The sequence below is a fragment of the Galeopterus variegatus genome, unplaced genomic scaffold (assembly GCF_000696425.1).
Source record: "Galeopterus variegatus unplaced genomic scaffold, G_variegatus-3.0.2 Scaffold1812, whole genome shotgun sequence".
Taxonomy (NCBI): domain Eukaryota; kingdom Metazoa; phylum Chordata; class Mammalia; order Dermoptera; family Cynocephalidae; genus Galeopterus; species Galeopterus variegatus.
The window spans coordinates 23630-29415 of NW_007727923.1; the positions used below are offsets into that span (position 1 = coordinate 23630).

General features: G+C 41.6%; 1 protein-coding gene across 1 annotated transcript in view; it reads left to right on the forward strand.

The window, feature by feature from the left end:
* Positions 1–5462: 5462 nt before the first annotated feature.
* LOC103595666 (protein yippee-like 5) overlaps positions 5463–5786 on the forward strand; it is a 13904-nt gene continuing 13580 nt past the window's right edge. The window contains exon 1 of the mRNA XM_008579109.1: positions 5463–5594. The gene's annotated coding sequence lies outside the window, so the exon portion shown is untranslated. The remainder of the gene's footprint in view (positions 5595–5786) is intronic.

Sequence of the window (5786 nt, forward strand, 5' to 3'; positions counted from 1 at the left end):
AAAAAAAAAAAATCCCCTTACTGGTCATTTTTAAAAAAAAAAAAAAAAAAAAATCCCCTTACTGGTCATCTTTAAAAATAATAATAATAAATAAATAAATAAATAAAAATATTTGTTAGAATTTTATAATCAATGACCTTTGAGACAGCTTTAAGTAAAGTGGCAAGGCCACAAACCAGAATAAGTTGTTAATTTTTTTATGTTAACTACTAATTTGTGATTATAGGTACATATGTTTGTTTCTCCCTGCTATGGACTGAATGTTCATATCTCCCCAAATTAATATTTTGAAGCCTAATGTGATGATAGTAGGAAATGAGGTCTTTGGGAGGTAATTAGGTCATAAGGGTAGAGCCCTCAAAAATGGAATTAGTACCCTTATAAGAGACAAGAAAGCAATGAGATCTCTACTTTTTCTTTGCCATGTGAGGATACAGTGAGAAGGCAGCTGTCTTCAATCTGGGAAGCAAGCACTCACCTGACACCAGATCTGTGATTGCCTTGATCTTGGACTTCCCAGCCTCTAAAACTGTGAAAAATAAATGTTTACTGATTACGCCACAAGTACATGGTATTTTTGTTATAGCAGACCAAACTAAGACACTCCCTAAAAGTGCTGTTCTATCTACATTGCCCAGAGCGCTTATAAGCTCAGGTTAAAGTAACAAAAATAAAAAATAAAAAATGCAGTTTAAGGCATATGGCAGCTGTACTCTACACAGCATTCAGGATCCAGGTTCCTTCCAGTTTGTTGCCCCATCATAGCCAGATGGATTCCTGATCTGTGGTGCAGACATCAGCCACATTCCAGGCAGCAGGATGGAAGGGCAAAAATGAATGTGATGTCAATATACAGCAAGAGAAAAGACAGAGAGAAGTTAGTATAAGGTCTTTGGTGGAAGCAGAGGATAAGGTCATTGGAATAGAACTGGTAAGAGGTTAGTAGGGTCTAAACTAGGGTATTGGATGTGAGGGCAGATCACTTGCATGCAGGGCTCAAACAAAGGAGTGATGATAAATACTTGCGGCAACTGAAGGAGTCGGAGAGATTGTGGTCCATTAACAGACACAAGAGTGGAGTAAGTCCTAGGCTTAAGGAAATGTTTGTCTCTACTGTTAAGAGAAGATGTGTGTTCCACATAGGACAGAATGAGTTTCAAGATACAGAGTGCTCTCCAGGAATAGATGTCCATCAGGATTTGGAAAAGAGGAGAGATTATCTTGCATCCAAGTCTGAAGGAGGTACCAAGAAAACTGGTGATATAGGAAGAAATCTTGAGATGGAGAAAAATTGAGGTTGTTCATTTTTATTGGTCTTAATCTGACTCTAAATTATGAGGTCTGACTATCTGCAGAATGAGAAAGGTGGGGTGAGGCCCAAGTGTTTTAGGACTTGAGGAGCAAGTAGAAGATTAGGCTGTGGGAAGTGTGAGGCAGCAACAGGAGACTTAAAGCGGACTGAGTGTGAAGTGCTCACTTGAAAGGTGCTCTCACCTCTAAGGGAGCAGCTCCAGCGTGAGAATCGTTTCAAGCAAGAGAAGAAAATTAGAGCAATGGAGAGGTCCATGGAAGCACCATCAGAAGGGCATGTTGAAAGTCACACCCAGGGCTTATAGTTATTAAATAGAATCATCTCTACTGGGGGCACAGCACACAATTTCAGACAGAAAGTATAGTTAGTAACCAAAATAAATCACCAGGGTATGTCGCTGTATGTTGGTACAGTATATTCTTGTTTCTGATTTTATGCACGAAAGAATGTCAGAGTTAACCCATGTCAAATGACAAAGGAGCTTTTATCCCAGAAATGCGAAGTTAGTTTAATGTTGGAGATGGGCTACTGTAATACATTATATAAAGAAATAAGAGGAAAAACCATGGGTATCTCAACAGACACTAAAAAGGTATTTGATAAAATTGCATAATCCATTCTTTATTTTAAAAAAATGTTACAGACTAGCGATAACTTCTAGGAATTTGTTTGATAGAAATATTCACACATTTATGCAAAGTCATATGAGCAAAGACTTAAAAAGAAATAAAGGGCAGAATGACTGGAAAGTACGTGGCAAAATTATGATCATCTGCAGACAAAAATTTTTCTCTCCAGAAAATTCAGGAAAATAAACTACAAAATCATTATCTTTCTACAAAACAAATAACTAGTTAGTTACAATATATAATATGGGAAATTCACATTTATAGTAACCCCCCGTATTAATCTCCTACGGCTGCCACAACAAAATACCACAGATTGGGTGGCTTAAACAGCAATTTATATTCTCAGTTCTGGAAGCTAGAAGTCCAAGATCAAGGGGTTGGAAAGTTTGGTTTCTTCCGGGCATCTCTCCTTGGCTTGCAGATGGCTGCCTCCTTGTGTGTCCTCATACGGTCTTTTCTCTGTGCACAGGCATCCTTCGTGTCTCAATGTGTCCTAATCTCTTCTTATAAGGACATCAGTCAGATTGGATTAGGGCCCACCCTAATGGCCTCATTTTAACTTAATCACCTTTTGAAGGCCCTACTTCCAAATACAGTCACATTCCGAGGTACTGAAGATTAGGATTTCAACATATGAATATGTTGAAATCCCCCAAAACATATAATACTTAAATATAACCCTAAGATAATATATAAACAACCTAGAGGAAGACAGCTATCCCATGAAATTTTACTGAAAGATATAAAAGAATACTTTAATAAATGGGGAAATGCAACCATGTTTTTGGTGAGAAAGTCTTAATAAAGTTTCAATAAAGTATCAATTTATTCCAAATTACTTTATAGATACAACACAATTCTAAACAAAAGCCCAACAGGATTTTTCCAACCTCTTGCCCTTTCTTTTCCATTTCTCTTCCATATTTCTTAGGTTTAACTGTATATTCTTTACTTCTTTTTTTTTAAAAGATGACCGGTAAGGGGATCTTAACCCTTGACTTGGTGTTGTCAGCACCACGCTCAGCCAGTGAGCGAACCGGCCATCCCTATGTGGAATCCGAACCCGGGGCATTGGGGTTATTAGCACCACACTCTACCGAGTGAGCCACGGGCCGGCCCTGTATATTCTTTACTTCTAATGGGTGTGCTACCATCAGCTTGGACCCATCATCTTTCACTCCAAATCAACCTTCCCAATCGTCCTGTATCTAACAATGGGAAACCATCACCTACTAGTCATTTAGTATAAAACCTCTAGTTTATCTTTAAAAATTCTGTCCTTAGTCTACCTATAAAGTCAGTCCTGAGTAGCCATTCGTGTGAAAGTTAAACCTGCTCCTTCAGTTCCATTCCTATTTGCCCTCCTTTCCTCAAATTGGGATTTTAACTCTACACATCATGATAATCTACATCAATCTTTATAAAATATGATTTTCATCATTCTCTTCCAAGTTTACAATTATTGTATTCAGTAATCCTTCTGGGTGACCTTGGACAAGTTAATCATTGTGCTTCAGTTTACTCAACTATAAAATAGGGATAACAGTATTTACCTCATAGAGTTGGTATGAAAATTAAAAGAGTTAATAATTTTAAAGCATTTTGAACAGGGAGCACTTTATATGTATTTGTTAAATATTGTTCCCATTATGTTAGCTGGTACTCAAAATGCTCATTCCTGTGGGTGTAGGCATTGTATCCCTTTTCAAATGATTACATTCTAAAATACTTGAATGTTTTATCAAGATGGGTGTTCATTACAGCAGCACTTTTTTTTAAAGCTGTTTACAGTAGTATTTTTAATAGCAAAAGATTGAAGGCAACGTACATGTCCATCAGTAAAAAAAAATAGCGTTTAATAAAAGTGCTTTATTTTTTTAATAAAAAGTGTTTAATAAAAGTTTAAGTCGTATTATGGAAAACTATGGAGGTAAAGGTAAATTTGTAGATAAAAGATACATTTGGCATGAAAGGATGGGCATATTATTGAGTGAAAAAAAGCAAGTTGAAGAACAAGAGACACAACATACTTCCATGCACAGTCATTTTTTTTTTTTTTTTAAAGATGACCGGTAAGGGGATCTCAACCCTTAGCTTGGTGTTGTCAGCACCACGCTCAGCCAGTGAGCAAACCGGCCATCCCTATATAGGATCCGAACCCATGGCCTTTGCGTTATCAGCACCGCACTCTCCCGAGTGAGCCACGGGGCCGGCCCCACACTCATTTTAAGAAGAATAAAAGGATACACATGAAGCTGTTAGTAGAAGACAGTGGTCTCTTATGAAATAAGGCAGCATGTCCTTCCTACAATAAACGTGTTACTTTTGTAATTACAACTAATTAAAAATAAAGGCATATAGTGAGGAGAAATATCTAGAATGTTTAAAACTTCCTTACCTCTTGGAAAACGCACGTTATCAAAAGTAACTAGTCCCCTTGCCTTCGATATTCAGATTATCTGAACTGAATGAAAATCCTGCCGGATTTGGGGTTGAGGAGGAGTCAAGTGCTCGCAAGTGATGTGCTTCAGAGCCTCGATCTCATCAGAATGGCTTTAAACACCTTGCAAATTAACCTCAAATGTTAGCCTGTATTTATCAGAGAAACAGTCATCATCAAATATTTTTGCTTCATCCTGAAAGTCAGCCAACAAAGATGCAATTACCAGGGAAATTCGAATGGAATGAGAAACAAAACCTTCCATCTTAAGCGTTAATGAGGGTTAAGGGAATGGCTATTCTTTTCAACAAACAAATCTCAGGCTCTCTAAAGCAGAAAATCGTCCTGTAGAGGACACTGAATTTTCTGAGAATTTTCGAGAAAACTCCGGGAGTTGTAAATAAGGTCGGGCACACTTGAAAAATCCTTTTTTCCAAAGATGTTTTTCAGGAGTTCCTGCACGAGGTTTGTAACAGGTAGATCTATATAAAGGGTGGCCAGATGAAGCGCCCTCAAAGAAATTAATTATACTGTACATTTTAACTACCTAGTTACCTGCTTTGTCTAAAAACAACCCGTTTTCATTTGTCATCACGGGGCCTCCCTGGGCATGAGGAAGCCAGACCTAAGCCGCCACCTGGTGACGCCAATGACGCGCGATATCTCCCAGTTGCCTCAATTATAAAGGCTGAGCCTTCTCCTTTAAGGAGTTGACTCACGTGGACGCTGTGTTGTGCGCTCTCAGCTGGGAGTGGGGGAGGATCTTAAGTTCCACCACATTGGCCGCTTCGGGACAGAGGGCAGAGTTAGCCTCTTTGATTGGCTGTACGAGTCCGAGGTGTTGGGTCAGGGGCGGGACAAGTTGCTGCGAGCTTGCCCGGAGTCTGCGGCTTCTCGCAGGGGTGGGCCGACAACCTAGGTGGAGCGGGAGTGGGGGAGGGTAAGCGCGAGAAGGGGCGGGTCCCAGCGGAAGAGGCAGGGTACCGGGGAGAGGGGCGTGGCCTAGGAATGAAAGGCGATCTGGGCCAACCGGGAGAGCAGACTGCGGGAGGGGTGGAGCCACGCTGGGTGATGGACGTCAAGACCCAACCAGGGAGAGGCGGGGCCAAGGCCGGGGCCTGACTAAACCTGAAGACTTCGGGTGGCCGAGGGGCTTCATCACAGCTGAGGAGCGAGGAGCTGCTGGCAGCCGCGGATCTCGTCGCCGCTCAGGGTGAGTGTCGCGGCGGCGGCGGCTGGGCTCAGGGCCGGTGGGGGCTGAGGAGCCCCTCCGGGTCGGGCGGCTTCGAAGAGCTTGGGGATCGGCCCCGGGACGGGGAACTAGGCAGGAAGTGCCCCTTCCTCGCTGCGCTGCGCCCGGGGTCCCAGCGCGGCTGCCCCCAGCCCCTCTGGGCGGGCCCCGGCG